Source organism: Malaya genurostris, chromosome 2 (assembly GCF_030247185.1).
Source record: "Malaya genurostris strain Urasoe2022 chromosome 2, Malgen_1.1, whole genome shotgun sequence".
Classification (NCBI taxonomy): Eukaryota; Metazoa; Arthropoda; class Insecta; order Diptera; family Culicidae; genus Malaya; species Malaya genurostris.
The window spans coordinates 228,001,515-228,027,089 of record NC_080571.1 but is presented as its reverse complement, the minus strand read 5'-3'; the positions used below and the strand labels follow the sequence as shown (position 1 = coordinate 228,027,089).

At 36.5% G+C, this 25,575-nt stretch overlaps 1 protein-coding gene across 1 annotated transcript in view; it reads right to left on the bottom strand.

The window, feature by feature from the left end:
- The window catches only part of LOC131427904 (uncharacterized), a 128,887-nt gene that overhangs the window by 44,469 nt on the left and 58,843 nt on the right, over positions 1-25,575 (bottom strand). Inside the window, exon 3 of the mRNA XM_058591482.1 lies at positions 8,096-8,205. The gene's annotated coding sequence lies outside the window, so the exon portion shown is untranslated. The remainder of the gene's footprint in view (positions 1-8,095; positions 8,206-25,575) is intronic.

Below are 25,575 nucleotides of genomic sequence, written 5' to 3'. Positions count from 1 at the left end.
AATTTCAAGATGGCGACTTCCGGTTTATTGATATTCCTTGAAAACCTCTACAATATGGGTATTTTCGGAACGGGATTGATGAGTAGATGTCAGAAAACGATGTTTGAGGTGGTTCTGAATTCCAAAATGGCGACTTCCGGTTTATTGATATTCCTTAAAAGCCCTTACAATATGGGTATTTTCGGAACTGGATTGATGAGTAGCTGTCGGAAAACGATGTTTGAGGTGGTTCTGAATTCCAAGATGGCGACTTCCGGTTTATTAATATTCCTTGAAAACCCTTACAATATGGGTATTTTCGGAACGGGATTGATGAGTAGATGTCGGAAAACGATGTTTGAGGTGGTTCTGAATTCCAAGATGGCGACTTGCGGTTTATTAATATTCCTTGAAAACCTTTACAATATGGGTATTTTCGGAACGGGATTGATGAGTAGATGTCGGAAAACGATGTTTGAGGTGGTTCTGAATTCCAAGATGGCGACTTCCGGTTCATTGATATTCCTTGAAAACCCTTACAATATGGGTATTTTCGGAACGGGATTGATGAGTAGATGTCGGAAAACGATGTTTGAGGTGGTTCTGAATTCCAAGATGGCGACTTCCGGTTTATTAATATTCCTTGAAAACCCTTACAATATGGGTATTTTCGGAACGGGATTGATGAGTAGATGTCGGAAAACGATGTTTGAGGTGGTTCTGAATTTCAAGATGGCGACTTCCGGTTTATTGATATTCCTTGAAAACCTCTACAATATGGGTATTTTCGGAACGGGATTGATGAGTAGATGTCAGAAAACGATGTTTGAGGTGGTTCTGAATTCCAAAATGGCGACTTCCGGTTTATTGATATTCCTTAAAAACCCTTACAATATGGGTATTTTCGGAACTGGATTGATGAGTAGATGTCGGAAAACGATGTTTGAGGTGGTTCTGAATTCCAAGATGGCGACTTCCGGTTTATTAATATTCCTTGAAAACCCTTACAATATGGGTATTTTCGGAACGGGATTGATGAGTAGATGTCGGAAAACGATGTTTGAGGTGGTTCTGAATTCCAAGATGGCGACTTCCGGTTTATTAATATTCCTTGAAAACCTTTACAATATGGGTATTTTCGGAACGGGATTGATGAGTAGATGTCGGAAAACGATGTTTGAGGTGGTTCTGAATTCCAAGATGGCGACTTCCGGTTCATTGATATTCCTTGAGAACCCTTACTATATGGGTATTTTCGGAACGAGATGGATGAGAAGATGTAGGAAAACGATGTTTGAGTTGGTTCTGAATTCCAAGATGGCGACTTCCGGTTTATTGATAGTCCTTGAAAACCCTTACAATATGGGTATTTTCGGAACGGGTTTGATGAGTAGATGTCAGAAAATGATGTTTAAGGTGATTCTGAATTCCAAGATGGCGACTTCCGGTTCATTGATATTCCTTGAAAACCCTCATAATATGGGTATTTTTACGGATTTAATAGTGTTGAGTCGTGTAAATTCCATTATGTTTGCATTTCTCTATAGAAAGAATATAGATTTGAATGAAAATAAAAATTTGTTTAAAGCTCGACATTTTAGTTCTATTTTTAAATAACCACAGTTCTCCATCCAAAAGCGTTCAGTATATGTTTGAAACGTCGACGACCGTATTAGAGAGTAAACACAATAATCAAATTGATTTTGGCAAAAACTCATTGAGGATGATTTTCGGATCTACCTTCCTGTACAAATTTTGGCTATATAAAAGGTTTACTATCACCTCCTTTCGGGTGTAACACCTATTACCAGTCACCATGTGTTACATATATAGATAGTGGAAGGTATCAATGGAGGACTATGACTTAAACAATGAAAACCTTAGTTACTCAATAAATTGAGAATTAAATTAAATAATATTTGTAAAATATAGCCAATATACTTTTGCATTACATAAAACATTGGACGGATTACGATAAATTTTTTATTCATCAAGTATGAAGGTACTGGAGTACAGAGTGAAACACTTGGACTCACAGTATATCATGTGATTTTTAGAGGCACAACATAATTTGTTTAAAGCGACTCTTTCCATTTCGAAAATAATAATACAATATAGGATACGATCAGCAATCCACTAATATTCAAACATTATTTTCTACGCAATATGCACTAAACCAGCTCCGAAAATACCCATATTGTAAGGGGTTTCAAGGAATATCAATAAACCGGAAGTCGCCATCTTGGAATTCAGAGCCACCTTAAACATCGTTTTCCGACATCTACTCATCAAACCCGTCCCGAAAATATCCATATTGTAATGGTTTTCAAGGAATATCAATAAACCGGAAGTCGCCATCTTGGAATTCAAAACCACCTTAAACATCATTTTCCGACATCTACTCATCAAACCCGTTCCGAAAATACCCATATAGTAAGGGTTTTCAAGGAATATCAATGAACCGGAAGTCGCCATCTTGGAATTCAGAACCACCTCAAACATCGTTTCCCGACATCTACTCATCAATCCCGTTCCGAAAATACCCATATTGTAAAGGTTTTCAAGGACTATCAATAAACCGGAAGTCGCCATCTTGGAATTCAGAACCACCTCAAACATCGTTTTCCGACATCTACTCATCAATCCCGTTCCGAAAATACCCATATTGTAAGAGTTTTCAAGGAATATTAATAAACCGGAAGTCGCCATCTTGGGATTCAGAACCACCTCAAACATCGTTTTCCGACATCTACTCATCAATCCCGTTCCGAAAATACCCATATTGTACTAATTTCCATGGAATATAAATGAGGCGGAAATGATTTTCATTGTATGCGAAAACCTCTTTTTACGAAATATTTTCAACGTAAAAAAAGATTACGTTATTTGGGATTTTTGTCGTAATAAGAGTAACGTAAAAAGAGGTAACGTAAAAAAAGTTTACGTAAACGGAGGTTTGGGTGTAATTGATATGGACATTTTTCATATCTCCGAGCAAATGGTTATTTCAGCCGTTAAGAAAATCAAGTCGTTGTATGCTCCAGGTATCAGCGCCATGCCATCCGCTATTTTGAAAAAATGTTCGGACATTTTAGCAGTGCCACTAGCGCATATCTTCAATTTGTCGCTCCAGCAGCAATCATTTCCAACGGATTGGAAACGGTCGATAATGTTCCCGGTTTATAAAAAAGGTGACAAGTGTAACGTCGTTAATTACCGAGGAATCACGTCGCTGGGTGTTGAATCTAAGATCTTCGAATCAATCATCAATACTACTCTATTATCAGCTTGTCGCCATTATATTAGTAGTTGCCAACATGGATTCTTCCCTGGTCGGTCGGTTGAGACAAATCTTGTTTGTTTCACATCGTTTTGCACCGAGCTAATGTCCAACAAATTCCAGACAGACACGGTCTACACTGACCTTAAAGCTGCTTTTGACTCTGTGAATCACGAAATTTTGTTAACCAAGCTGAGCAAACTAGGATGTACGACCAGATTTTGTCAATGGCTCCGAACATATCTCGTTAACCGTAAAGTTGTCGTACAAATTGGAAATACTGTGTCTTAACCATTTGCAAGTATCTCAGGAGTTCCTCAGGGAAGTACTCTAGGACCACTTCTTTTTTCGTTGTTTGTGAACGATGCTGTATTTGTCTTAAGACATGGTGGCAAATTATTTTTTGCTGACGATTTGAAAATATTTCTCGTTATTCGCAAAGAAGCTGATTGCCGTGAGTTGCAACATCAAAGTTAATATGTTTTACGAATGGTGTGTAAGAAACAAAATGGATCTCTGTGTTTCTAAATGTTCCGTCATAAGCTATCATCGTACGAGAAGCATGTTTAATTTTAATTACACCGTCGCTGGCACTCAACTGCAACGCGTTGATCACGTCAAAGATCTAGGTGTTATTCTGGATGAAAAACTAACGTACACTCGCCATCTTTCAGCAACGATTGACAAAGCAAATCGTTTACTTGGATTCATATTTAAAATCTCGAGTGAATTTCGTGACCCACTTTGTTTAAAATCGCTATATTGCTCATTGGTTCGTTCACAGCTGGAATTTGCGAATGTTGTTTGGTGTCCATACAACGCTTTATAGATTCAAAGGATAGAAGCTGTGCAACGTAAATTCGTGCGTTATGCTTCACGGGAACTACCATGGAGTAGCCCGTTGAGCCTTCCACCGTATGAAGATCGTTGTCAACTATTGGGGATTAAAGCTTTAGCTGATCGTCGACGTGCTTCACAAGCCACTTTTGTATCTAAGCTACTACTGGCTGAATATGATGTTCCGGATCTTCTATCACAGATTAACCTGTATGCTCCAGCACGTGTTCTTCGGCCTCGATCATTACTGCACACTGATCTGCGCAATACCAACTATGCTAGCAACAGCCCGATTTTGGCAATGACTCGCCGTTTCAACGAATTCAGCGATGTGTTTGACTTCAATATGACCTCTTTACAGTTTCATCGTCGGTTGTTTAATTATTTATTTATTACCATTTTTAATTAGTTTAATTATTACCATTTTTAATTAGTTTAATTAGTTTATAGTCTAGTTAATTAAGACTTGTTGTCAGATGAGCATTGTCCTAATAATAAATAAATAAATAAATAAAACTACTTAAAATGTAGATTAAAACCGGGACCTAACAGGACAATAACACCTGTCATTTGAATATAAGTTTGTTAAATATGTCTGAAAAATCGATGTGAGTGCCATTTCGACGTTTTTGATTGCTTTTTCTGTTACTTCTGAAACTGGTGAAGTCAACTGGCCCCTCCCGAAACGAAATTCTGGGTACGGGCCTGATTACTTTGGGACTACTAGTCCCCGGTCCCAGAAAGCATCTATAATAGTGAAGAAAAGTGATTTTTCAGCAACGAATAAACCGATTTTCACGAATCATAATTCAAATTAAATCTCTCATGGTCTTAGAAAATTCTGTGCAATTTCATCCAGATCCGACTTCCGGTTCTGAAATTATAGGGCGATGAGTTTCAAAACATTCAAATCGTCATTCAAAATGACGATGCAAAACTGGTACGCGTCGATACGTGCTCCGGCTTTGCTCCGTTCGCAGCCTGCTTTGTTCAATTTTGTATAGCGTGCAAGGTTGCCATATTTATATCTATAGAAATTTTGTACAATCAATTGAATAATTGACTAGCATTAGCATTAGCATTAGAGACCGCCCGTGTGTTGCTACTCCGTTATTGATCTGGACCAATTGAGATTGCAAAATGATTTTTTGAAGTAACATGTTTGGGAATAACACATTGTTTCACACTGTGCGAACTGTATTGAACCATGCATGCTGATCAATACCGACGCCGGCCACGTCCGAATGCAAATCTACTTGGGAGGGAAAGGATTGTTAGTTCGATGCATGTTGCTACTACTAGGAACCGAGGAATCCTCTGCATTCCCACATGCATCACAGGAGAGGATACTTTGTTAGTAAATGTTTTAATAATGTTATCATGTGTTTATTACTCTGGGTAGCCGGCTACCAAGAATGTTGTAAACTATTATGGTTTTATGTGTTACTTTGTGCTGGCAATATAATGCACGAAACAGTCAATCTCCGAAATTGGCAAAACTCCGGACAGCCGGCTGTCGAGTATGCATTCACTCGTTTATGCATCTACCTTTCGCGTTTTTTTAGTCATGCAAAAAAAAACACATGCGGATTGATAAAAAAAAGGTATCATCTCACTGCTAGGTGGATTAAGCACGTTTTTATAAATTAAACTACGTGATACAAAATAAACGAGCGAATAGGATTTAGGCAAAAAAGTTGATTCATTGCATTGAAATATTCTAAACAGTTATTATAAAATCAGTTTAAATCACCAAACAAAGGTCAACAGATTTCACACGCGTCTTGATTCTTTATTATTTCCGCTTTATTAGTTTAATTACTTATTAAAATTATTAATTGGTTACATTAGTTGATCTGGGCAGCCGGCTACCGAGAAAAATATTAATTTACTGTTTGAAATATTAATATCAAGTGTTTTTTACTATGTATTCAATATACCGATATATGTTATCTCTGTTATTAACTTTGTAATATAAACGGATTTGCGCAATGGTTGATTTTTATCATTCATTTTATAATCCTGAAAGACAATCAATAACATGGAAGAAGAAATCATTCCTAATAAAACTTTTCTCCGAAGCTAGACGGAAATTGATAGGTTGAATAAAGAGATAATTAAGTAAAATAGAGTAATCAGAAGTAAAACATTGAAAATATCTGATAACTGAAAGGAAAAAGAAACTCCTGCAATTGTCGCCTTTTATGACATGGAAGCAGGAACCCAGTGGATCTATTCTTGGTTCATTTTTTTCCGCCGGATTCCACACGGCATCTAGGCTGGTACAATCCGGAGAGAGCTAATAGGTACTATAAATCTCCTAGTGGACCCCAGCCCCTTACAATCAATTGAATAATTGACTAGTGAAAATAAGTGTTCTACATCATTCGACACAGTTCATCGAGTTGCGGATGTCTGTGTGTGTAGGTAATGTTACTCATAAAAATAAAAAATCTCATAGTCCAATAAGTTGCTATTGAATTTCATCGTGCTTTCATAAAGTAAAGTGTTTTTAAAATTGCACACCGTCATTTAGAGCGACGAACCAAAAGAGGGTAAAATTCTTCTAGATTTGACTCAAAACTAATTAAATTTGTAGACTCAACTGATTTAATTTGTAGGCTATACTGGTTCCCAGTTCCAGGTTCCAGAACTACCGGATGAGATGATTTGATCGATTTTCATCAACTTAGGCTAAAATAGAAGTTCCTATAGTCTCATAGGTTGCTGTTTAATTTCATTCGGGTCTGACTATCGGTTGCAGAAGTAAAGCATAGCAAGACTATTATTTTTAAGTGACTAACCATGTTCCATAACTCACTTTAAAACTACATGATATAAAGAGATTCTTAGCCGAATATTTTTTAGATTCTAGTTTCTAGAGTGATCTAGATTTTGTGAAAAGTGAATCCCATTCAAACTTTAAACCCCGGGCGCGAAAATATAGTTTCACCTATTGAACCGAAACTTTGTATAGTTCTTATGAGACTCTAAAGAAACATAAAAAGTTTGGTGGAGCAAGAAAATATACCTTTTTTCCATACAACTTTGTCGCACCCTGTAGTTCTATGCCCAATTCACAATTACAGATTAGATAATTCCTTATTCCGGTTTATGGACAGGGAACATACGTTTTCGAAATCTCACACTCTGCCAACGATTACTTCATAGGCGGTACATTTTCTCCAAGATAATACAAAAGTCACATTCAACCTATCACTTTTCGGCTGTAAATGAACCTCTGCTTTTATGAAAAGCGAAAATATTGATTTAATTAATTATACTGATCTCTATCCACATTTACATAATTTACGACGATTAAAATGTTACCTTTTCCGAACGTAACGATCAAACGAAGCGATCTGATGGTGAATGCCATAAACGGATTCGATTCACTAGCCGCTTCATGGCAGTAAAAAATGCCACCGTGCTCTTAAAATGCGATGTGTAGAAGAAATTAGACCAAAACAAAATATCGAAAAATATCGTTCCATTTCTTTAGTCGACTGGAATAGCTTCCAGCGACTAATGACAACAAATGACGAAAAAAAACGTATTTGAACCCGCGGTTCTGGATATGACCAGTGAAGTGAATGAATCAATGATTGCGAAAGAGAAGAATGAAGTAATCATAATTTCCCATGCATTCGTTTTTCGAGAAATTACGTTAGGGAACAACAAATATCAGAAAACTTGAAAATAAACAGGAGAACTGTTTATGCGACGAAATGTTAATTTTATCTATGACCCACTAGCAATACGAGTTACTAATTTTAGTATTACTTCAAATTTTTATAACTCGCGTTATAGTGCTCAAATCTATGAAAACCGACATTCCCAGCTCGAATGTCAATCCCATCCTCACTTTGTGGGGTTAAGCATTTTAACACGGGTCACAACTCACAGAGTTTCTTTGACCGAAACCTGCAGCACGACCAAGCGACCGACTGGAGAAGCGATTATTTAGTCGTAAATCAACGTTAAAATCATTCAGCTTACCGTTTTACGACGCGCCTAATGATGCTATTAATGGATTGTAAATCTAGCCTTTATATTTGGCGCATCAGCATTTCTTTGATGCTGTGTCGGAGATATCACCGTGTTGTCACCTGAGGAAAAAATAAAAGAAATTCGTGGTTAATGTTTTAAAGCTTTCTGGTTTTGTAATGGTAGGATTTTCATTTTAGTAAACCGTTCCGGTTAAGCAATATCACATTGGTTAAAAGCTCGAAACTTTACAATTACAATTGCCAAAACTGAAGGAGGATGCAAACTTATTTCAACAAAAGCGCCCACTTAACTTTGGTTCCTTCGGAACCTGCTGGAAGTGCTTCGACATGTCCTCCACCAGATTCTCCATGTGTTATAAGGTGAAATATAGCGAGAAAGTACACATTGTAAAAAACTGTTGTATTCTTATTATGTTTCGCAAATCTAAAAAATCTAACCTAAAAAAAAATTCAAAGCTCGAATTTCTGTCTTGATTCAACCCCAAGACCATTCGAATCAATTCGTTAAGATTGCAAATGTTCAGAAAATATGCACTTGATTTCCTCGCAGAAGACTGAATCGATTGTAATAAACTTAGATTCCGTGAATAATCTTACAAATAAATGAAATGGGTAATAAGTACAAAAAATTCATTTTTTTAGAGCATGTTTTTACACATGGCGACGTAAAAACGAATAAAGTCCTTTGAAATAATCATATTATTCTTATTATTACGAAAAAAAACACCGATTTTGGATATATCGGCTTCCAGTTTCCGGTTCCGAAAGTCAAAAATCCTTTCTCAGAGACGCCTAAACCGATTTCCGTAAACTTAGGCTCGAATGAAATGTCTTATGAATTTGTCTACATATTCATCCAGAGTTGGCTGCCAATTGCGGAATTACAGGGTTAAATGTGTTTATAATCTCATACCCGTCGTTTAGAGCGGCGATGCGAAAAACGAAAAAGTTCTTCTGAATTAGGTTCAGCTCAAAACTGTCTTAAAGTATAGTTTATTATAGTTGGTGGCCAAACGATTCCGGCAATGTCGATTCCCAGTTCCCGGTACTAAAAGTACCGAAAAGAGTGGTTAAAACTTCAAAAATGGAGCTCACTTCATTTTCTCACAAACGCCTAAACCGATTTTCGAAAACTTAGCCTCAAATCAAAAGTAGACTGAATTTTTATTCGGATCCGATTTGCGGTTTCGGAACTACAAGGTGAATTGCTTTTAAAATTTAGAGCCATTTAGAGCGAGGAAAAAAAATATTCTATATTTGGCCCAAAACTTATTACAAATTGAAAAAGTAGTTAAATAGTCCGTGTTCGAGAAAACTTTCTAGTTTTCATTCGAGATCAGGCCCGTGCGCAGTTTTAACCAATCAATTGCACTCTAAAACAAGATGGAGCAGTGATGAATAAAAAGTTATAGTCATCTAAAAATGTTCGGATTTAAAAAAACTGTGTATTTTCTCGCCATATTTTAAATATAAAAAGTGCTAAAGGTGCGTTCTCGAGAATCAACGGTTTGAAAATAAAACCTAAATTTTTCTGTCGATTTATAATTTTTTTATTTCCTTGAAGAATTTTGATTTATATTTTAATAAAATAAAGGAGATAATTTTTATTATTTAATAATATCTAAATTTTTTCAAACCAATAGAAAAACCATGAATTGAGACATTCCGTTGTTTTATTGATAATTGATTTATTTGCATGTGTTACCCCGCCTATTTGTGGGTAAATGCTTAGCGACGTGATTATTTAATGAGATCCCTTTACGCTATCAACATCAATATTAAATTACTCTAAACTACATATATACGATTCGTCGGAACAGGACAAATGCCACAATTCCGGAACAAGACAAATTCCACAAAAGGAATGTAATGCCAAGACTTTGCTTCGGAAGGGTTATTTCGATACATTGCTTGGAATTAGATCACGAACTCGTGCTACAATAAAACCAACGAGAGGATTATCGATTTTTCTTAAGTGGAATAAAACTAAACCGTTTTAAAAGTTCCCTTACTTACCTTACCTAACAGCTATAGGCTTGGGGTGTCCTTTGCTGTATCAAGCATACGTCTCCACATAACTCGGTCCATGGCTGCTCGTCGCCAGCCAAAGCCAAGCCTTAGTATAACGGTCCTTTTGTGGAATTTGACCTTCTGTTTCAACAGACTTCGTAACCGAGTCTTACACAGAAAGAAAAGATGAAACTTACACGACATGTAAACCGATAATACTATGAAATAGACATCAGTTGAAATGAAAATCTGATTTAAAACCATGATTGATGTAAAATTACATTAAAATTCATTTAGTTTTTCATTGAACAAGACTGTATATTTACCAACCGCTTCGTTTTGTAATGTAAATTTCCATTCAATTGCCTGCTCCAAATATGTGCATGAAAATAAATGTAAAATCACAAAATATTTTTATCTGTGTAGCGTTCAAAATCATTGCATGGCTAATACGACGAAACTTTGTATGCAACTTCAGAGTGGTAAACCATTTGTTATACACGAAGGAGAAGACCGCTACAACGCAAATATATTTTCCATGTGCGTTCCTAAAATCTTTGTGACTAGGAATCTGATAATTCTGATAATAACGGAATCCAAGAAAAAGTTGTAGGAAATTGGAAGGACATTTTAAGAAATATACACAATACATTGCTGATTGCTTTCATTGCTGAACTTTTGACACAGTTTCTTAACCACAATCTTTTTTGCTCAATCATGGTTGCCCAAAAAAACTTGAGAAAATCAACGAAATAGATAATTTTTCTATGGAGCTTTCTTCAATATCTGCAAAACTGGTAACCCTGCTTACAAATTTGACAACGAGCAAAAACGAAACAAAGAAAAAAAAAACACAACCATATGATTGTGTTGTAGTTATAGATGTCAGAGTTCTGTCAGTACAGAGCAGATGCAGTTATGATCACACTTATGATCCAGCACACTTTCATACTGTGCAGTTCGATTTGGTGTGAACTGTGCAATAACAAAAGCTAAATGCAGGGCAGTTCAAATTAAACTGCTTTGTGCAAACTTAAACAGTTCAACTTGAACCGCTAAGCAGCCGTGAAGTTAATGTTATTTGCAAAACACTTCTTAATTTACACCGAAGTGCCATGTCTTTGCTGACGTGCCGAACGAAAACGTTATTTTCGGTTAATACTGGCCGATTCAGGTATGGTCATTTATGGGAACGGGACCTAAATGACCATACCTGAATCGGCCGGTATTATCTGGCCATAGTAGTAGTCGGAATGACCTGAAAGGTAGGCAATTGGGTGCCGTATGAATTGAAACCAAGAGACGTCGAACTTCGTTTATTTACGTGCGTACAACTGCTTCAACGGCACAAAAGAAAAGGTTTCTTCCTTCTAATTGTTACTGGGGATGAGAAGTCGGTATACCAATGACAATTGAAGTTTTTCTGCACTAAAAGGGCATGAATCTAGCAAAACACTCCACGAGTGTTTTAAATGAAAAACGACATTAGAAACAATCAAATGTGAACTCCTATTCCATTCGCTGCGTAGCCCAAACATTGCAGCTTTCGATTACTATTTTTTCTGGTCAATACAGGTTGGACTGGTTGACCAGCACTTCTCCAATTAGGATGAAGTCAAAAGATTGGAGCGATTTGTGGGTGGCGGCGAAATCCGTCGAGTTTTTGAGAAAGGTTTCCGTGAATTTCCAGAAAGATGTGAAAAAGTGATGGCTTCCGATGGAGAATACTTTGAATATTGAATACTCTTTGTCAATAAAGTTTCAAATTTCGCAAACTTTAGTAATTCATTGGTAGAAAGATATGCCAATCCTAACGAAATGCATTGAACATATCAAGATTGCGACTATTCTAATAATGTCACTAAGACACACACTTTTACCTCTAAAATCAATCAAATAAAAATAATACCGACTTTCTTCTTTCAAGCGTAACAAGCGATTGTAGCCATATGTTAGGATTTGTTTTCAGTTTCCGAATCGGCCACGAACGATAATCGTAATAAATTATCATCCGAATTGAGAATTCATGGAAATCAAATGACCATTTCGGTCGCACGAACGAACTGTCTTCTTCGATTCGTGCATGTCTATCCCATGGTGGTAAGCGATACTCATCGAAATTGGAATCGCGGGAGACTCCGAGGAGAACGAGTTTCATCTTTGTAAGAAAGCAATAAGATTGCGACTGTGGTTCGAGATGGTATCAAGCTTGAATTTCTGTGGGCCCTACCAGCGGTCGATGAATATGATCCGATGATATTTTCATAATTTTCATGATCGTGTCAGAGAGCACTCGTCGGAGTCCGTCTCCATCTCAACAAGTTGCCATGCTAGACACCAATCCGATCGCTAAAGTCTAATATTACATTGGCGATCTTACAGTATCTACGTCGAATAAATTCTTGGTAAGCTCAGCATGTGTCTTTTACTACTCACTTGTAACACTGGAGACGAATGCCTTCAAGAATGATGAATGTTCATTCTGGTAAATCGTTGGTAAATTCAGTTTTTTCTATATGAACCATTTTCAATCCTAAACTCAGCTTACACGACAAAGCAAGTGAAACCGATATATGCACGTATAAACGCAAAACATTCATAATACCAATCGATCCAAGGATCCAAGTCACATATAAACATTTAAATACCAGTTTCAGTATCGATACTTTATTACTCATTGGTTTTATGGTAAATTAAAAGTTTTATTTTTCATAATTTTACGTTCGCACCGATCGGCGATGTGTGGGCACTGATCAGCACACAACGGCAGCGGTAGTACGCACCACCGCACGCCAGGCTAGGAATACTTGTAAAATGTGGAAAAACAAATTGGCTTCGTCTTTAGCTGGTCTGAAGCGGACCACCCAAGTTGGACGATAAATTCAGACTATTATTTTTATAGTTTCAGTCATTCGAGTCGAATGGATTAAAACAATTATAAAATCGGTGTTGGACGAACAACTTTTCAGCTACGTTAAAACTATAATTGATTGTCACTGTTTATCCCCGTTCAATGAAAATGATAATGCATTATGGAACAGTCTGTCGTAGCTCGGAGATGGTTGATTTGACTCGAGCTCTTGTGGTCATCAGGTGCATTATAATTAAGATTCGAGCTTATCTTTTTCGCATCGCTACAAATACGAATAACAAACAAGGAGACCCGAGAACGATAGTAAGAGGTTGATGAATTGATGACTGTATCAATTTGTCCATATTTTAGATAAGTATTTAACGCTTTTCAGCATGGAAATTTGTAAAACTGTCGTGTTATTAATAATGTAACTAAACGAATATTATGATTCTAACTGAAAACCAACGAATGGAAATAACCCGTTTCCGTTCTTGCCATCAGAAAGGATGTTGTATGTGCAATATCCAAAGTGGTTCAAATTGAACTGTTAGGCGGATAAGGCAGTTTAATTTGAACTGCTTTAAGCACTGAGCCTAAGGTGAAACGTGAAGAAAGCTGAAATCAAATACTTCTTTTTTGTACAAACCAAAAACCTAGAAAAGTATGTAGAGTTCATTTTAAAAATATTCTTGGTTTTTTGAAAAAATATTACGAATAAGTTTTTGTTTTCTTTTTTTTGCCTTTTGCTAACATCACTCAGTCCGTTGCCATATATTTAAAATGGTTCGAAAATGGATCACAGTTTGTTGAATTCATTAAACAAATCAAGTTGTTAGAAATTTATCGCGGATCGATTATTCTGTTTTAAAAATGACTAAGTTTCGAGTTTACCTCTCGTTGGATGATTGATGAAAATTTTAATTGAATCAATGGTTTGACGTTTTGGACCGCCTTTGGACAATTTTGGCTTACCAGGAGTATTCGAAAATAAAGTTTTTTTGTGGCTCTTCAAAATATACCGATATCATTCATATGAAGGGGATCAGCTTGTAAGACGGCCGTTTTCAAGCATATTCTGGAGAGTTTTTCGAATTTTTTATTTTGAACAAATTAATTGTTATATTTCATATATTTTTTGAACACATTCAAAGAATCTTAAGAAACTTGTTGAAGTCATTAGCATTAAACATAATATTTTCGGAACTGCATCAATCAACAGAAACAGATCAAATAGAAGAGATTATACACTGCTGTTTTAAGTCTCTATCTGGAATTAAAATAAAATACCTGTTTTAATTCCCCTGGTGGTGTTGGACGAATAACGTTTGAGGTACGTTGAAACTATAATTGATTGTAAACAGTCCCCGTTGTTTTAATTCCCCTAGTGGCCTTTCTCATAATTCTCATAACTAAATTTTAATGAAGAAATTCTCTTATTTTAAAACAGTTTTAACCCACCTGGTAGTGTGAAAATACCGTTCTCTTGTCATTCAAACAGTTTGATTATAACTTTTTGTTTTTTATTAGAGTAATTTCTAACAACAATTATGGCCGATAGTATCTGGAACAAACTCATTCATCTTAATTCGGATGGTTCTCAAAACCGGGATTCAGCACTTACATCGTTTCCAAGACAAGATTCTAGATGACGTAAGCGTTGATGCCCGATTTTGTGAGCCAACCAAATCAATCTGAATGTGCCAGAGATTATCAGCCCAACGTCGTGTCAGAAATTGTCCTAATTTATCATTATATATGGAAGAATTTCGCGCTAAATTGTATTCAGAGTTGGCAACACCCTTATAAATTTTAATTAAACTGGCTGTAAATGAAGACTTTGTCATCAGAAAAACACTTTGCATACTTTGTTTTTTTTCAAAAATTTATATTTACTGCAGTAGAAGAGTTGTTTGGGTTTGGAGAGCATTCCAGTCGCTTCGTTGAAAAAATCAAGCGATCTGCAAAAATTTGACTACAGACAATTTGATATAATTTAATTTGTTATAAGTTGTTTGTACTAGCTTTTAAGTTGTTGTGTAGTTATCATTGATTTTTTGTGATTATTTTTAAAAGATAGTGGTTTTTATGCTTGTCTGAGATAGACATAAATTTGTTTCAACCCAGATGGGCTTTTTCCCACTCTGTTAGTCCATTTAGACATTAATCAGATGGATTTTGTTTTATAAATAAATAAATAAATAAATTAAACAAATAAATAAATAAATAAATAAATAAATAAATAAATAAATAAATAAATAAATAAATAAATAAATAAATAAATAAATAAATAAATAAATAAATATGATCTAGACTTTCTTTTAAAAGGGACTTTTCTTACCATTTTTTTAAATGCTGTAGTCGAAAAAGGATAGATCCTACAAAAAAGTGTTGTATAAGTTGCTTTAACATAATCAGTCAAGTTTTTGAACAAACATCTTATAAATATTAAATATTTTTGACTGTAGGTAGAAACCTAATTACCTATCTTGTAACAACATATTATCCAAATCAAAATTGATTTGTTTTGCAAATCAACTAGGATTTTTTTCCGTATTTTTATTAAAAAACTTCAGTAATTATGTAGAAATCACTCATACAACACTTTTTTGTAGGTTTTGTTAGTTTTTGACTACAGCCATTTGAAAAAAATTGGTAAAAAAAGTTTGGCTCGATTCAAAAGATAGTCTAGATCATTTTTGAAAAATAAAGAGTATGCAAGGTTTTTTTTTGTGACAATGTCTTCATGTACAGCAAGTTTTATTAAAATCTGAGAGGGAGCTGCCAACATTTATTCGAGTTAGCGCGAAATTCGTCTATGTTTTCATGAAACGGTTTGAAAGACAAAAAAGGTGGATTAAATCAATTTTTTTTAGAATTTCACAGTTATATGTATGAAGGTATGAGTAATATGAGAAAGGCATTATTTCACAATTAGATGAATTAAAATAGGTATTTTATTTTAGTTTTTGAACTCGGATAATAAGAACAGCCGGAATCATGGCAGCAGTCGAGAACCTATTATTTATGTTCTGTTTCTGTTAATCTCCAAAAATATTCTGTACATCGACTCCAAAAATTTTCTAAAGATTCCTTATGTATTCGAAAAGTATCAGTAATAATACATTAAACTTGATCATTGATCTCTTTCTGAAGGATCAGGGCCATTTCGCCGAAAGGGTTATTTCGCCGAATGACATTTCGCCGAATGGGTCACTTCGCCGAATCCCATTTCACCGAATGCCATTTCGCCGAAAGCCATTTCGCCGAAAGTGTCATTTCGCCGAATCCTGAAAACGTCTTGAAATCGTAATAAGAATTGATTTAAATTAAAGACAAACGAAAGATGATAGCGTTAACGCCCGTCTTGTGGTCAACAAAACGGGCGTTAACGCTATCATCTTTCGTTTGTCTTTAATTTAAATCAATTATAATTACGATTTCAAGACGTTTTCAGGATTCGTAGGTCATACCATTTTAGTTCCCAAGAAAACTTGTTGACTATTAGCTACTAAGCATCAAAGCAATGGCATAGGTGTATTTACCAGACAAATGTAGGTGGTATTTTAGGTTTGTTAAGTGAAAATGCAAAAATATCTAATGCACCTACGCCACATCGTTTTGGTTCATGTGCTGTCCGACCTCGCTACCGCTCGTTCGGACCTAACTAAAGCAAAGAAACCAAGCATTGAGTAGACCGGGCAAACGGTTACAGGTTTGTATGGACTTTCAGCAGAACAACGTCGAAAAATTGTGTACAAATGGTGCACAGAATGCGGACTGTCACTGAGAACGATAGCAAAAATGGGAGGATTAAGTGAAAAAGCCGTGCGAAATGCAATCAGGAAGTTCGGTGAGGATAACACATTTGAGGATAAACCGAAAACGGGTCGAAAAAAAGGTCCTGCTAACCCTCAGTTGGATAAACGTATACTGAAGGCGTTCGAACAAAAGAAGAAGGTTTCAGTTCGGGATGTGGCCAAAAAAGTGGGCACTTCGAAGTCAAATGTTCTTCGTGCTAAAGAACGTTTGAATCTTCGAAACTATAATAAGCAGAAACAACCAAAACGTAGTCCGAAACAAGAAGCAACGATCAGGCCGAGGGTTCGAAAGCTGTACAATACTATTCTTGCTGGAAATTTAAACTGCATAATCATGGACGACGAAACCTACGTGAAACTCGATTACAAATTCTGGCCGGGACCACAATATTATACGGTGCGAGAAGGGCAAGTGTTAAACCAGTCCCAGACATCGATAGAAGTCGAAAAGTTTGGTAAGAAAGCTACGTTGTGGCAAGCAATTTGTAGCTGGGGTAAGATTTCGAAACCCTTCATCGCCACTGCTTCAATGAACAGCGAAATATACATCAAGGAATGTTTACAAAAACGACTTCTACCCATGATTCGGAGCCACAAGGATCCTGTTGTCTTCTGGCTAGATCTTGCTTCTTGTCACTACTCGAAATCAACGATAGAATGGTATACTACCAAAAATGTCACTTTCGTCCCAAAAGACATGAATCCACCAAACTGCCCACAACTTCGACCAATTGAGGAATTTTGGGCATTAACGAAGGTACATCTTAGGAAACATGTCTCGGCAGCCGAGACCATTCAACAGTTCGAAAAAGATTGGAAAAAAGTGTCAAAACTTGTCGCCAAGAAGTCTGTACGGAATTTAATGAGGAACGTTCGCAAGAAGGTGCGCCAGCTAGTCTACAATGGCTAAGTAGCAAATGTTGGGAATAATATTCTGTTGTTGTAGTCTAATATTATCAGTATATCGAATAAAATTTGAATATTTAACACTTGTGAATTATTTACAGCGAAATCAAAGTGCGTCCATACTTTCTGGGACAGTCTTTATAGAAAAAAATAAACGGAATTTGTCGATTACGTTATTTATACGATCATATCTCCGAAATTTAAAGTATCGATGAATTTTATCTTCAAACTTGACCAAAGATCATATAATCGATTTTAAACGAGCCTAATATTGTTGAAATCGGCTCAGCTATCTCCGAGAAAATTAAGCGGTAAGAAATGAAGCGCCTTCTGTGGGTTACGTCACTTATACCACTGTCTCCGGAACCGGAAGTGGCAGTAATTTGATCTTCGATCTTGATGAATGATTCAATAGTGACTTTCAAACGAGCCTATGCTTGTTAAAATCGAGTCGGCCGCACAGACATTTTCCGATTCCGTCGAACTGAGTCAAATGTTATTAAACACTATGGGACTGCGAGGCTCTTTTCAAAAGACGGTGTTTCCAACCAATCTATTGTTTTAGTATAGATTTATTGACAGATGACTTTTTGGTCAAGTGTTACTTTACAAAATATTTTTTTTTGTGTTAAAGATTTCCCTTCATCTTTAGGGCAACTATAATAACATTTTTATACATAAAATGGTTAAAATTTTAACTCTATACAATTGCATATAAATTGTTTACTCTCAAAGAGCACACATATTTTTCATCAAGAGGATTGAAAAGTTGATAATGTCGAAAACAGGAACGGCTACTCTACAGTAAAAGCACAAACGGTGTAAAAAACATTAATTTTCAACAAACTATGATTTAAATTTGTATGCTGATTCTAACTTATACAGTCACTTCCCTCGCACATCAAACCCGATTTAATATTGAAATGTTTCAGTCATGGCTGTTAATAGAGCAAAAATTAGAAAGAGATAGATGAGCGGTAATAGACAGCAAAATGAGGAGATGCATAACTAGAAAAATAAAGCTACTGGTTGTTAATGAGAGAGAAAGCACAACAAACCAGAATGTGCTGCGTTCAAATTTGGTGTATCGGTTCTACAGTTAATATTGGAACCATCTGTGAAAAGGTGGCACATTTCTTAAATTTGAAGTGCGTTGATTCTATTATCTTGGTCTAGAATCTTTGCACTGTTCAAATCTAAATTGTGTTTAGGGTCAATATTTGTATAGAGAAAAGAAAAAAAAACTCTTTATATAGCCAAATTTTGCCTTCCTCATATAGGGTAATAGTACCCTTATTCATTTCAGCTCCATTAGTTTTCGCGACGCTATATCATTTCACAATTTTCGAACTATTTTTTCTACGGTATTGCTTCTTAGGGCCGAAGCAAAATTATTGTTTTCGATTTTATCACAGTCGAGTAATCGGCAAAATAACATGAAGAATCTACTAATGATATGCCTCTTGGTACAATAGCCCTAGAAAGGATATGCAATCACTGGGTCGAGTGCCATGAAACATGCAGATCAGTTCGTGGAAATCGCAAAATGTTTGTGTGTGAATGTGTGCGTGACAATTGGATTGTTAGAATTGGATTTGATGTTCTTAGAATTGGCAGTAGAGATTTTCACAAACTTAGATTTATACGAAAGGTTGTATTTTCCCGTGATATACTATTGAATTTTATTTGTATCCAATTTCCAGCTCGAGAATTACAGAGTGATAAGTTTGACAACAATCACAGTTCGTGCTCGCATCTCATCCGACACAGTCGAAAATTTCTTACGGTCGAGACGACAGTAACAAAGACAATACAGTATGTAGTGAGCAATAGAGTGTATGAAATAGGAAAACACGATTTAACAACGTCTGAAACTTGGCCTACAAGACCTAATTCAATTTGTATTGATTTCAACCGCTGCAAAGTTAGTCCAGCAATTAATGAAATTGATATCTTACTTAAAGGACGAATGCATCTAGACGCTAATAATGTAACTGAGATTCAATTCACCAAGGCATCTAGTTGTGTGTACATTATGTTTAAATGTGAGAGATATGCAATTGCATTTGCTTCAGTTAACAACGAAGTGCACAGCGGTGAGTGGGACAACATTCAATACAAAATCCCTGTGTACATGATGGACAATGCCATAGGAGTACGCGTGCATGACCTAAGTTAGTTCGGGAAAATATATTGTAGTACGGTGAAATTCTTTCCATCGAACGGGAAGAATGACGATTTTTTCCCCGGTATCCGGAATGGCGTGCGAGTGGTACGTATGCAACTGCGTAAGGCAATTCCATCTTACATCATTTGTGGTCAAGGTGCGATACATCCGTGTAAAACGCTGATTACCTATGAAAATCAGCCAAAACCAAGGACAACCGTTCAGCAACGGTAACTAGTGAACCAAGTACTTCTTCCTCAAAAACGCTTCCAGCATCAATTCAACAAGCAACTGCAACATGTCGCTACGGTGGGTTATATGGGAAACTGGACAAGAAATCATCTACACCCAAGGACAACGGTGCTTCTATTACCGCGTCCCCAACCAACCTCAGTGCTTATAAGACTTAACTTAACTTAACAAAAATGAACCACTCATATCAACAGGAATATCATTTGCAACCAACTAGGTACGTCTGCTTCGGTTAGCAATTGATCCAACGCCTGAAAAAAAACAACAACAAGAATGGAAACCCCCACAACGAGGTTTTCGACACGACGCCTAATCAAAGGACGAAATCGGGAATAGCAAACCATTGACCTCCCCCCTGAACTCAAGTTTCACGAGGGGAAACGGATAACGAATGAACATATTTTGTTTTACCCCGGATTAAAAATCACTTTTAGAAAAATTGTATTAAATAAATTTCATTTTGTTTCCAGTTTGTAATCAGTTGTACTTTATAATCGATAATATTATAGAGATCATACTATATTATTTCCTTGGTTTATATGAATAGTAAATATGAATTGCTTTGAGATTTGCTGGTTGTTAACGAAATTTCATAATTTAAGAAATTTAATTGTTTAATAATTTAACAACAGGGTGGATTCAATGAAATATGCATTCAAGGTAGCAAAACAACGATCACATGTTATAGGATACCAACAAAACTCATATTTGAACATTTAAAAGGAGAAGCACATGACTAATTACTTCGTTAAAATTCTTTGAATGACTAAAAATACTTGAAACATTTCGAAGAACCCCACTTTCAGACACCAGCTTCAATAAACATCAACTTTCACCTCCTAGAGTAGTTTCCAATATCGATCTTAGCTCCTCACATCATGAGCGAACCCTGCTGCTTAACTTATCATTTTACCGCTTGTTGATGAAGTACTTTTCCAATTCACAATAAATGATGAGTTAATGGTCCGAAAGTAATGCTACAGTAGGCGATCGTACAGAAAAACGAACAGTAACTGTAAATAATTAGAGAACCTACAATTTACACGGCAGCAGCCGAGGTGTAGCTTCTTGAGCAACATGCATTAGCGGACAAATAGCCGTGCCGTCCCTCCGCCATCACTGGCTCATGTGGCAACCCGTTTCCCGTAGAACCGATGGACCGTGTCCGATCTTAAAGCACACACACTTTTTATTATAATGGTCACAGCGAACTGAACGCACCGCCGAATCATCCTTCGTCGGCTTTTTTTTCCTGGACAGGTCTGGTCTGGCATGGCGGTTGCACAAAGTTTCTATACCCGCGCTCCGATCTGGCCACGACCACCTTCCAAGGAAAATTGATGATAGCGTAGAAATGCTTGATTACATAGCTCGCCACATTATACTCGGCTACCGCTTTTGCTGCTCACGTTCCGGTCGAGAATATTTTGATTGCCTGCGTCGTTCCGTACAATGAATGTGCCGAGGGTAGGTGTGAAAAATTCAACCGATCACGATCTGATGAGTCGGTGACAGGGACAGTAGGCAGTACCTTCATTTTAAACGCTCTTGATTGTTACCTGAACAATACGAGCATTACAGATTGAAATAAATACAAATCCTGGGTTCATCGATTCCCTAAAGCTTATATATAATATTTCGTACAATCAACAGTTTCAGAGTTACATAAATCTGAAGAAAATACAAAAGCCATACTGAAAACATGTCACAACTTCCATCCAAATTAAGTCTAATGACTTGCTGATATTTTCTGGAACTGCTATTCTTTTTCATAGTGGTTATTGTAATACTTATGATGAAATAGTTGTAAAGGTAATAAGCGTGGCGTATTTGGCTCTACTGTTCTCTTGAAAAAGACTGGTTGTTTCATACAGTCCAACGTTTCGGTCAATGATTTTGATCTTTATCGGAGGAATCTTAGCAAGATTATTGGTTATGACAAAGTTGAACAATATTTGATATTTCACTTCTTACGTTTCGCCATCGGCTCATCAGAGCATCAGCAGTTTATATTGAGCTGCCAATGCCACCTAACGGTTCAACATAAACCACTGAACAAACATAAAGTTATTGGCAAAATACTTATTGCACCGAAGTGCATTGTCTTTACTAACGTGCCGACACAAAAAGGAAACTAAGTGACGACGTTCTGGCCGTCAATAGATCGTAGTTATTTGGATTTTGGTACCGCATGGATACCAGTTTTGTGCTAAGTGCACACAACTAGTTTCACTTTTTACGTTTCGCCTTCTTTGATCCGTTTTTTGGGACAGACGACAATCGAATACAAGCTAAAACACGCACAAGCACTGAAAACAACTGGAATTGTCAACATAAGTGGGAGTCATCAGTACCAACATAACGTTACCAAAAGATCAAAAGCCCGTGAAAATTCAAAATTAGCGATACTTTTTTAACAAACTTCGTATATAAATGACCAAGTAATCACGTTGCGCAATATGATCATTTCCACTGACGACATGTGAGGTCTAGTAGAATAACACGGTTATTTCTAAAACCAGAAATATTTGAAGCCAGTGAAATCTTCGATCAATTTTCTGGTTACACCACTAAGCTACGAGAAATTCGCTATTATCGTTGTGAACATAATTTATAACACCCCCCAATCAATCATTCTGCAACTCAATTCAGAGATATTCTTCTTGCCCCATCCAGAAGCAGAAGCTAGTCGTCATCCAGTTTCATCTTGATTAACCCAACATTGAATCAGGCGTAAGCAATCTATCACATGTCACACAATTAATTCCCCATGGGAACCGAAGACAAATTGCTGGGTACCGCAGGCAACCACTGGTCCCATAACCTACATCCAACGGAGCTGCGGTAACGGCTCCTGTTTTTTAAAGCTTTAAGCCGTAGTTAAGAAATTCCTGGACTGCACGCGACACACGTTGTACTGCGGTTGGCTATCTAATTAGATTTTTATTAATTCGATTTGAGGTGATCGTCGCGCCTAGCTTGCACGCACCGTGCGGCAGTCGGGAATACGTCCATGCAAGCAATCTCCGGCATAATCAAGAAAGAGTAAAAAAATATATTTCAATTTTTCTTCCTATCTTGTGCTCTTTCCCGTGTAGAAATCCTAGCTTGTATTATCTCATTGAGGCAATATGAACCTTAATGATAAGTAATTAATATTGTTTGAGAGCGTGTCCTCTTATGGAATAAATCGACTGGACAAGAAACTCGCTCCTACCATCGCATACTGATGCAGTAAAACGGGGCGTGACCAAACATTGGCCGGAATGCTCAAACTGTTCTATTCCGATTCTTATCAGTAACAGCAACCAATATCTATATACTTATACCGTTATTGATTAAGACCAATTGAAGATTATAAAATGGCTTCCTTGGCTCACGGAACGACCGAAATTAGCTCTGCGTCTAATTCGTACTACTGTTTTTGAATCAGTTGATTTTAACAACAAAATTTTCAAAATAACTATTAAATTAGTTGAAACTTAGAACTTACTTTGCTGAAAAAAATTTTTGTTTAGTTCTCATTTTGTGATTAAAATCAGAAAATATGACACTCTTTATCTATCACCATCATTACTGAAAGACAGCACAAAGAAAACAAAAATGAAATTGGTTTTATTAACAAGTTTCTTATCCAAAAACTCATGAGAAGTGGAAAAGCAAAGCAATCCATTAAAAAGCTACAACGGATAGTCTTGTCGAAACTGCTTGCAAATTGTTTTGATGTTTTTCGCATTTGTTACGATATGTCCATACCTTAATTTCTAAACCCACATTTAAAAATTCCGTAAACTCTTAGCGGAAAGTGCTTTTATTCAGAATTTGTGCGCCTTTGAAGCGATTGTGCGTAATAATGTTTTTACGTGGAACAGTAAAGTGAGTTTCTAATGTTGCACTCTAATTGTATATGTCAAATGATGATTTTTGTATCTTCCAACCTTCCGGACTACGCCGTCTGCTGTACTACTAGTATTCGGTTTATGTTTTCCGAGGGCTCAAAGTTTTCAGTGAGAGAGTCGATTTCGCGAATTCGAATGAAGAAAACAGCTATTTAGAAGAAAAATTTGTAAAAAGAAGTTTATGTTTCGTTTATGTCTTTTCCTCCAATACAACATCGTATTTATACTGGCCAATATAGAAAAGACAACTGCGACTGAAAAATTTCGTTTCGGTAGTAGTGTGCCATCTAGTGGCTAGTAGTCATTACGGTGTTACCGTGTTTTCAGTGACAGGGCGCCATAGAGCTGCAGATTGCAGAAGCCAATTCAAACAACATTTTATTTTTCTAATTCAATTAAAAAGTAGTTGAATGGGAATGGAGTGCGCCTTAACTAAGAAATGACAGCACGTTTAATTGGTGAAGTCAACTAAAACAATAGCCATTTTAAGTAATATTTTATTATTATTATTAAGGGCAGGCCCGTGCGCAGGAATCATCCATGGGGGGGGGGGAGTTTCAAGGGGAGAGGTGGGTGTCCAAAAGGCGAAAAGGCGCCTCATCCACTATATTGACAATGTAAAACGAATTCTTACAGGCTCGTGCGCAGAAATCATTAAAGGGGGGGGGGGGGTCAACCCCTGCATGTGAGTATTGGGCTTTACTCTAGAGAAAAGATGCGCGTTATTGAGAGCGGTGTTAGTCGGTACTTTGGGCACGCACTATACAAATGCGTAACATCGATGACTGCATTTCCAGTAACACTTGACAGAAAGTGGGAAAGGCGCCAAAATTTGAAAAAGAAAGTTGCGTCATCCACAATATTGAAACTGTAAAAAAAATTCTGAAAACGTAGTATGAATTGTCAAGTTATTTGCACTTTAATATAATAAGTACTCCATTGTTCATGAAACTTAATTTTAAAAAAATCTTCATGGGGGGGGGGGGGGGGTTAAAACCCCCAAACCCCCCCCCCCCCCCTGCGCACGGGCCTGATTAAGGGAATGAGAACTAAAAAATCTAAATTAGCAAAAGTATGATTTTTTTAGTTGTCTGAAAAAATAACTAATTAGAATCAGAAAATAACTAATTTTTTCGGCAAAATGCTGATTTCGTTCTTTCAGTGCAGGTTATGAAATTACTATAAAGATCAACATTCGAATCTCTCGTCATATACTATTGGAATCAGTTTGTAGGTGTGTGTATGTATGTTATGTATGCGTGTATGTTACAATAATATGAAGTCGCTTTTCTCGAAGTTGATCGAACGAATTTTCACTAACTTACCCCGGTAACCAATAAGCACATACTAATGCCGCATTATGACAGCAAATAATCACTAATTGGCATTTTAATCGCACTTGCGACTGAATTAAGTCAGGCTTTGGCAAAATATACGGCTGTTTATAGATAATGTTTATTTATGGCAAGTGTGCATTCTTAAAGATAAGTTCTGATATAGAGCTAAAAGCATTTCCGGTGCTCATAAAAGGCTATTTTAATGTTATTATTAGTGCTTACTGGT